Genomic DNA, 9,891 nt, shown 5'->3' on the forward strand with positions numbered 1-9,891 from the left:
AAAGGTGACACTCCTCTAAGGGGCCCTGCCCTCATCTCTTTTTTTCTGGTGGGGACAAGGGAGGCCAGGTGGCAATAAGAAAATAAGAGCTGTGGGGTTTCCTGCTCCCTGGCCCACTGTGGGCCTGTGTGGAGGCCCATGTGCGGCTCTCATGAGGTGTGTTTGTTAGCCTCAGGGAACAAGGGGGCAAACAGGCTGTGGGAACCAGCCCAAGCCCTGGGCAGAAGCCTGCACATCTTCTCTGGCTCGGAGAAGCTTTTGTTCTCCCAGGGCCGCGTTCCCTTCCTCTGGTGTGCCCCTAAGCCCCGCTATTATAGACGCCCTGGAGGAAGCCACTCTCAGACGGTGTGGGGCCCATTATCACCTCAGCAGTGGGCCCCAGGGCTCCCGGAACAGCAGGACATCATTTCAGTGACTCTAGTATGACTCCGCAGCGTGAGAGCCATTTTAATCTTTGAGAGCCATTTTAATCTTTGACTTTGCCTCCTCATGCTTCATTGTATTTAGAGCTGGGTGTTTTTCCGCCATTATTTGGTGATTTTCTTGCAAGGAAGCCATTTTATGAAAAATGTCTGATTATTGCTGCCAGAAAAATAATATCCAACAATTTGCTTTAAATGACAGAGTCTTAAAGTTAGTGTTATTCAGACAAATGCAAATAATTTCAACAATTACTCTGCATTTAATCACCACAAAATCGAGTCCTCCCCGTGTCCCTTCTCTCACTTAGTGTGCAGTAATGGAGTGTTTTAGCAAAGTAAACACTGAACGGTCTTAGAGGGAAGGTATGTACCCTTTTCCAGCATGTCTTGTAAGAAGCCTGATCCACTGCAGCAGAAACCCGTTGACTAATAGAGTGACGCTGGGCAAATATTTATGCTGTTAGGTCCCAACAGCCATCAGGGGACATCACACCTTCCTTCCATGTGGTGAGGCTGAGAGTAAACCTTGGATGTGATGAATCCCGAAGCAGGAGAGTTGAGCACAGAGGTGGGCTGCAGGGGGGTTCCCTGGCATGGGGAGCTGAATCCTCCTTTTTTAAAGATGGAAGGTTTGCCCATCAGTGAAGTCTGGGACGGGAGCAGGTCTCGGGGAGCTCAGGCCTGGGTCGCACAGTGCTCTCTGGGAGGGGTTCCCGTGCCTACTGGGCTGTGGCACTGAGAGGGCTGAAGGAATGTTTCTGGTCTGCTGGTGTCTCCCAGCTCCCCACCCCCAAGCTCGTGCTTTGCTCACACCCAAAGGCTGACACACACCAACAGTCCACAGTGGGGACAGCAGTTCCCAGCAGTAGCCACATCAGGGCAGCTGCAGGAGAGCCTTCCTCTGTCTACTTCACCCAGGAGGCTGGGCCATGACCACCCGCCCCCTGCTGTGCAGGTTCTAGGGCCTCACAGGGGAGTCAGGGCCCCCTGCTTTCAGCTTTCATTTGTGAGTGTCCAGAATCAATCCCATATGTTAATCTCATTACTAGTTTCATCTAGAACAGGCATCGTCACACGGGTCCAAGCATGTACCTCAAAGGCTCCTTGTACCCTCAAAATTACTTGCAAAATTTGGCATGAGGTTATACACATATTTCTGAGGAAATGTCCGTTGTTTTAATAGGGTTTATAACCTTAGAATTTAGAAGCACAGCTCTAGAACTCCCCAACAGTGGAGCCCCATTCTTTAGCGACCATGAGAGGAAGGGGCTTCAGAGCAGGCTTCTGGGTTCACATTCTGTCTTTGCTCATTTACCCACTGTGTGACCTTTGGCAAGTTACCTACCTTCTCTGAGCCTTTGTTTCTTCAACTGTAAAATGGGTTGATACCTTTACCTACTTCACAGAATGGTTGTGAGTGTTAAATGAGTTAATGCATGTGAGGCGTTTAGAACAATGACCGTGACATAGTAACCATTCAGTTAATGTTAGCTGTGTTCATGCTATTGTGTAGTTTTTATTATTGTCATCTAGTGAGCTTTGAATCTCTGACAGGCCTTTGTACATCTACTCCCCTTGCAAATCTCTACTTCCTTTACCCCACCCAGCTCACTGCCCCGTCATTTGGTCTGTAAGCTTAGGGACAGATAGAGTAACTCTTGTCTCTTGCATTGAAATGTCCACAGTGTTCTTGTATTAACAAGGTTCTTTAGTAGGCAGTAATACTCAGATCTATTCCTACTTTGTTACTGCTAATCAATGATGCCCTGAATTCTTCAGGGGTGTGCTTTGCATAAATAATATTTTGCATAATTTTGCATTTTCTGCATAATTTTATTTTGCTGTATAACAATGTGCCAGTTCATTTTTCCCCTTTCTGTGCCCTGGAAAGAAAGAAAGTCATCTGAAATGGCTGGCAATCTCACAAGTGTTTGCTCGTTAACATTACATCTTTGAAACATTCCCCAGAGGTATGCTAATAGGCAACAAGCAAAACAACAATAAAGAGAATCAAGGGAGAAAAAAATATACACTCCTGCAGAACAGATTTGTTGCTTTCAGTGGTTTCCAGTCGCTCTGCTGTTCAGCCTCCGAGCTGTTAATTGTGTGTAATTATGAAGTGCTGAACTATGAATGGTCCCGACTTGAAGCTGGAAACACAGACGGGGCTGTATGCAAATAAGGCATTGATCTGTGAAGAGTGATAGGCTGTTTACAGTCTAAATGAGTTGTTTCCTCCATAGTTTTATGATTCTTCAGATAATATTTTTGTTGTGGAGAAACTTAAAGAAAAACGGTGCAGACGAGAGCATCTTCCACACCGGGAGTTTAGGAAATTGAATAAAAAGTCAGATCTGTTTTCCTTAGCTTATACCTCAGGACAGAGGATTTTCATTTGGATAATTTGGGCCTAAATCTTACCATGAATATTATGCAAACACTCTTTAAAGAAACGAGGAGGATGATTGGGATCTGTAACAAGAGCCAGAAAGGAACCAACAGCTCTAAGTGTGAGAGGCTGTGAGGTCTCAGAGGGAGTGGAAAGCATTTTGAGTTGACCTGTAAACCTGTCTTGAATGGTTTTTGCAGTATGGAAGTTTTGCAAATGGTCTTGATGGTTTCTCTTGACCTGTAGGTAACCTTGAAAGTAATTTAGAGCCAGCTAAGATTCTGGAAAAATGATAATTGCTCCCAATTGCATTTAGCTGTTGTTTATTTTACTTTCTAAGCCCTGAAAAAGTAGTCTTTAGACCCAATACACCAGAGAACATTTCCAGTCATCAAATGACTGTAGGGGCTATGGAGGAGACTATCGAGACTAGGAAACTCTGTGCTTTTATGTTTTCAACAAGTATTGAGAGACTGGGTTCTAGAGTCAGAAGTTTAAGCTCTCCCACTTATTAACTATGTAGCTTTATAGCCTTGGTCAGCCTTCAGTTGCCTCAATCTGAAAAAGGGATGTGATCACAATGTGTTTTCTTCCTATCTCACGAAAACGTTCTGAGGATCAAATAAGATATTGCCTCAGTAATTGGTTTATAAACTGTGGTGTCCCATAATTATTAGCTGTCACTATAGCCTGATTTCTCCTCCTTCTCAGCTGCATAAATTTTCATCCCATTGAAGTAACAACTGCCATTTTTTTGGTGCCAGAAATTGTGTTAGACACTTAACATACATAGTCTAAGTAGATTCTTGGAATGATTCTTGAGACAGGTACCATGATTTCCCTCCTTACAAATGAGGAAATCGAGGATCAACCAATTAAGTCACTTACTAAGGTCACAGCTAGAAATGGGGGCAGGGGCCAAGTCTCTCCATTTATCTGTGTTGATCAGTTAACAAATTACTGGGAGATCCATGCTTAACAAAAATAACACTGGAAATTTGGCAGATACCTATCGTAGTTCTGACAAAGGCTTTCTACCTTTGGTTTAATTATTCTTTGTAAAACAGACAACAGACCATGTGCTTTGGCAAGCAAGACATCCTCTAGCATTGGGAATCTCAGACAGTCAGTCACTTGAGAAGCTTCTGAAATAGGCACATTCCAGGGCTCAGTCATTAAGATTCTACTTAGGAGGTCTGAGGAGGGGCCTCAGGATCTGCCTCTTGAGTAAATTCTCCCAGGAATTCCCCCAGGGTATTGGAGTGACTAGGGGACCATGGTGGAGAAACACTGAGAGTCTGGCTGTTTGAGAGTCTTGGGAGCAGAATTTGTTCCTTTGCACAGCACTTTTTACTATTTCTATACAGTTCTTTCAGTGAAATCACAGGTGGTGAACCTCCTTAAGATGGCAGAAGCTGATTCAGTGTGGCTGATGCTGAAAGGTGTTAAAAAAATCAAACCTCTGCTAGTTTTTTTTTTAATCAGTCTTGCAGGAGAGTAAGTGATAATGGCCATAAAACAAAAGTCGAGTAATGAAAAATTAGGACTTGTTTGAATTTTTGAGCCTCAAAGATGTGTTAAAAAAATTTCCAGTGGCTTTAAGGATCATTAACTAGGTTGTATTATAAAAGGCATTAATGGGGGGTTTTTGAAAATTCTCCTTTTATGAGCAAAGGACACGAACAGATACTTCACAAAAGAAGAAATATATACGGAAGCATCTTCAACTCCAACAATAATCAAGGAAATATAAATTAAAGCAACGATATATTATTTTGTAACCTACTAAATTGGTGACTATTTTGAAAAATGACAAGAGTGCTGGTGACAAGAGTGTAGGCACTATTTTCAACACTTTATTTATATCAACTAACTTAATCAGCACAATGACCTTATTAGGTACATACTATTATTGTCCCCATTTTATAGATGAGGAAACTGAGGCACATAGGTGCCATAGGGGCTCTCATGTACTGCTGGTGGGGTGAAAATTGCTATTATCTTTTCATTGGGTAACTTGACACTATGTTCAAGAGTCTTGAAAACATTCACCTACTTTGCCTCTGTAATTCCACTTCTAGGAATTTATTCTGTGGAAACAATTAGAGATTCACACAAAAATCTATGTACAAGAATGTTCCAGTAGCTTTATGTAGAGCTCTGGGAGGGATTAGGTCATGAGAGTGGAGGCCTCATGAATGGGATTAGTGCCCTTATGAAGGAGACCCCACAGAGATGCTTGCCCCTTCCACCACGTGAGGGGGCAGCAAGACATGGCGATCTGCAACCCAGAAGAGGGCTCTCACCAGAACCTGACCTTGCTGACCCCGATCTTGGACTTTCCAGCGTCCAGAACTGTGAAACTAAATGTCCGTTGTTTTTAAGTCACCCTGTCTATGGTAGTTTGTTACAGGGGACCGAACAGACTCAGGACTGTCTCTTGGTGTTTGAAGGAGTGATGTATGTGCTTGTAAAAATGTTGGAGATGGAAGGCAGGAGTATTCTCTCAGTGGTTTGGGTTCCATGGGAAGCATTGATTGCAGTTATCCAGAGGTGACTTTTGTGAGTTTCGTGTTATAAAGGAGGTGGTACAGACAGGAAATGCGTGTTTTGGGGTCTGGAGGATCTGGGCTTCAGTCCTAGCTCTGCCTTTTCCAACAGCACGGCCTTGAGCCAGTAGTTTTGTCTTTCTCTGAATATACATCTCCCCTTGTTAAAACAGGCTTTATTTAACACCCACATCGTAGGGGTCTTGGATTTGCTAATAAAACAGCAACCACTCGTATAGTGCTCTCTATGAGCGAAGCGCTATTTTAAATGCTTTACTTATATTAACTAAATTAACCTGCACAATCATCTTATTAATTACAATCATCTTATTAATTACATGGTATTATTATCCCCATTTCACAGATGAGGAGACTGAGGCACACTGAAGTTAATTCTCCAGGGCTACACCTCTAGGAAGTGGTAGCTTGGACTCAAGTCCAGGTGGTCTGGCTTGGATTTATGCTTTCATCACGACACTGTGCTGCTGAGAACCAAATCAAGTGGATGATGAGGAGCGTCCAGTACGTGCATTCCCAACAGGAGTGGTATCGCCCCCAGGGGGTACAAGGGGTTCTTGGGAGCCAAAAGGTTTTACACTTTTTGTGTATAAAGCACAGATATTCATACAGTACATAACAGATATAGAGCACATTTGTGGTATTAAAATTTAATGAGGGGGGACGGCCTGGTGGCGTAGCCGTTAATTTCTCGTGTTCTGCTTAGGCAGCCTGGAGATCCCCGGTTCAGATCCTGGGCTCGGACCTGCTTACTGCTCATCAAGCCATACTGAGGCGGCGTCCCACATAGAAGAGCTACAACTCTACAACTATGATATACAACTATGTGCCGGGGCTTTGGGGAGAAAAAAGAAAAAAAGAGGAAGATTGGCAACAGATGTTAGTGCAGGGCCAACCTTCCTCAAAAAAAAAAAAGATATGTTTAAAAAAAAATTAATGGGGGAGGGGAGTGATTAGAAAAAAATGTCTGAAAAGGCCCCTTGGGGGGTCAATAATGGAAAAAGCTTGAGAGACACTGATGCAGTGCCATGCTAGGCACACAGGAGGCGGCTGGTAAATCCTCCTCCCTCTGCAGTGCACGTTTAGTCTGGGAAGTGGAAGGTGGCGGCTTGATGTGTGCTCACCCCTGGGAAGAGTTGATCACAAACGGACAAGGGGGTAGAGACTGAATCCAGGCCCCTGACTTACCCGGGAGCAGGCAGCAAGGTAGGAGCGGACGCCACCATTGCTGCTCAGATGCTGTTCTAAATGCACGTTAAGCTTAGTTATTAAGCAAATCTTTAAAAAACTTATGCAAGATTTCAATGTCACAATCAGTCTGCTATTCAAGAATAGATGAATATTCAAACCTAACAAATACATGGGATAAATAATTTCTGCAGTAAGTGTTACATATCTCTTGGGTCCCAGGAATAAACTGAAAACAAGTTCAGGTCTATGGAGTACGGAAAAAAATACCCCAAACTCCTATGTGTATTTGAAGAAGAAATTATTTTATTTACATATAATGTCTGCCTGTATATTTATCTATGTATAAAATCTTATCTTTAAAAGAAAAAATTAATACAAAAATATCCTGATTAAGTATCTCCCACTCTCCTTTTCGGTTTGGGGTAATATTGTTTTAATTATTTTACTCCCTAGGTAGAGCTACTTGTTCTATTTTTCCTGTCTGGCCACATGAATCCTCTGAATGTTGTCTATGATCTGGATAAAATTTATGAATATACTTCCTGTTATAATTTAGAAACATTATAGAGCATATAGCGAACTTTTTCAAGGATGTTTGAGAATGAAACACGGCCTGCAGAGACTCTCTTTGTCAAAGCGAGCCTGGTAGGCTGCCCACCTCGCGTCCCTTGCCGTCTGTGACTGCTCCTCTTGAGTCAAGCACCTCTCTTACCAGGTCCCTGTGGAGTCTCCTGACGGCTGTTAGGGAGCTGAAAACAGTTATTTGCCAATAAATAGCTTTCTTAGCCAACTTTGTCACAGGGAGCCTGGGCCCCTTTTCATAGCAAATGAGGCTCAATTCTGGGGCCAAGGGAGACAGACCCTCTCTAACCCTTTGTCCCCTGAGGAGCTGAGAGCCAGGAGAATCCAGAGGACCAGTTCCCTTTGGAAAGTGGAATCCAGGTGAAGGCTATCATGGGTGATGCAAGCCCTCTTCCCCTGTCCAGGTGGACCACTGGCACAGTTGTGAAATAAGCAAAACCTATTTTCGGCTTCCCAGACTCCCCCTCCCCCTCCCCCATCAGGTTTCCCACCCTGCTCTCCATCTCCCTGGAACAAGAGCCTCAGAGGCCATTCCTCTTCCCGGAGCCAAGGCTCCCTGTTGCTCTAGAGGGAGAGGGGAGAGGAGAGAGAAGGGGCTGCCCTCATGGCACTTTTCCTGTTCTAGATCACCTCCTCTGGGGGCTCTGGGTGGAAATTCCAATACATAAGCCAGACAACCAAGGATGGAGGGATGAGGAAGGTTGATTGGCCCAGAGTGTCCTCGTGGATTCTGGGCAGGATCAGAAGCCAGTGAGGAGGGCTCTGAACTGATGAACTGGTGAGGGTGTTGGTTCCAGCACCGCAGGAGGTGCTCCCGGTCTTCACCAGCCCACCCGCCCCTCTGTCTGCAGGAGACTCTGACGGAGGGCCCCGGTTGCTGGGCTCTGAAGCCCATCCCACCTTTCTCTTTTTTATTTTTATTTTTAAATTTGTTATTTTTCCAGCTTTATTAAGATATAACTGCTGTATAACTTTGGGTAAGTTTCAGGTGTACAGCGTGATGATTTGATACACGTGTATGTTGTGAAATGATCACCACAGTAAGGTGAGTTAACACCTCCATCACCTCACATGATTACCTTCTTTTTTGTGGTGAGAAGATTTAAGATCTATCCTTTTGGCCACTTTCGGGTATACAAAACATGATTGTTAACTACATTCTGCCAAGGCCGTGCCTCCCCTCGGCTGTTCCCAACCAGCGACCAAACGAGGCAGGGCCCCTGAGGCAGGCCTGCTTCTGGGGATGTGGGATCCTCTGAGGGGCAACGTTGGCTGAGGGACTGGCGATGGCCTTGCTGAACTCAGAACTGCACTGCAGCCGCAGAACTTCGCTCCAGTCTTCTCTCCTTCATATGGTCCTCTGCCTGCTCTCCACTCTCCTCTGGACCCCTCCCCATTTTCCCTCATACATTTTGTGCATGCTCATCCTGTTCTGGCTTCTGCTTCCTAGAGAACACACCTTGTGATGCCCCACGTCCCACCCGGTCATCTCCCACCTGCTGTCTTCTGCCCCCTTCCCTTTCCACGGCTCCCTTCAAACCCACTCTCTGGGAAGATGGTCTGATATCAGCTATTTGGGGTTACTTCTGCCAGTCATATTTGCGTATGGAGAAATCTCTACTTGTGGAATACAAGTCTTTGTCCCTGATAAAGAAACTTTAGACTCTCAAAAGCCTTCCGGGCGCCCCGCAGACAAGGTCCTGCAAGTGACCGCCAAATCGGCTATAGGTGAGGCTGGCCCTGGAGGTGGCGCCTCTCAGAGGGCTGGGTGTGGTTTTACAAGCTTACTCCTTGCAAGATATTTATGGGAAAGAGTGTTATTGTTCTCTGTGCTGAACCCCAGGCTGCTTTATAACCCGAGTTGAGGGGGTGCCCTCATTTCCACCCAGGGGTCTGGCAGCTGCAATGGTACTAGTGAAACTGGCAAACAGCCGTTCATGATTAAGCAGCTGGTAACTACGGGGGAGTGGAATTTGCCAACTCAAAATATGCCTCTGCCTGAATGACATTTTGACCCCCACCCCCACACTGACCAAAGGAGTTTGGGACGGGAGGCCTGTCCCCAGAAAACGCCCTCACCATAGACATCTCTGGGTACCTAGGTGGGTCGTGCTAAGCCCATTCTTAGTTCTGGTTACACTTTATAGGAGACATTTACATTGTAAAGAAAATCTCCATTTGTAAAGGTATCTTCTTCCCTGCACCAGGGAGAAGGGGGGATGGCCTTACCTAGAAACTTATCAGAATGGAAGGCAAGGACTTAAATCTGCATGACAAATTTACTCATTGTTAACTGTGCTGTTTGGGCAATATGCTACCTGACTCCCACTAGGTTCCTATAGATGACATCTCCCTGGAGCCTGGGTTATCATGATAATGGGTGTTTGAGCTATTTTTTTGAGGAACTGAACTCCTTGTCCACTTCAGGCCAGAATGAGACCACCAACCCATCAACTGGGCCCTTTTGACGGCAAGGACATGCTAATGCCGTCATTCTGTGAACATTTGTCCTACGAAGACGCATGAAGGCTGACTACGCTTGCGCAGATCATCAATTACCTCATCTCTCCTCAGCTCCAATCATTTCAGACCACCTTGCCCCCTTCCCCATAAATACCCCTGAGTCCCTATCTTCAGGGAGGCGGATTTGAGACTTGTTCTCCCGTTTTCCTCACTTGGCTGCCTTGTGATTAAACCTTCTCCCTCTGCAATCTCGTCTTCACGGTGATTGGCTTTCTGG

This window comes from Diceros bicornis, chromosome 5, assembly GCF_020826845.1.
Source record: "Diceros bicornis minor isolate mBicDic1 chromosome 5, mDicBic1.mat.cur, whole genome shotgun sequence".
Classification (NCBI taxonomy): domain Eukaryota; kingdom Metazoa; phylum Chordata; class Mammalia; order Perissodactyla; family Rhinocerotidae; genus Diceros; species Diceros bicornis.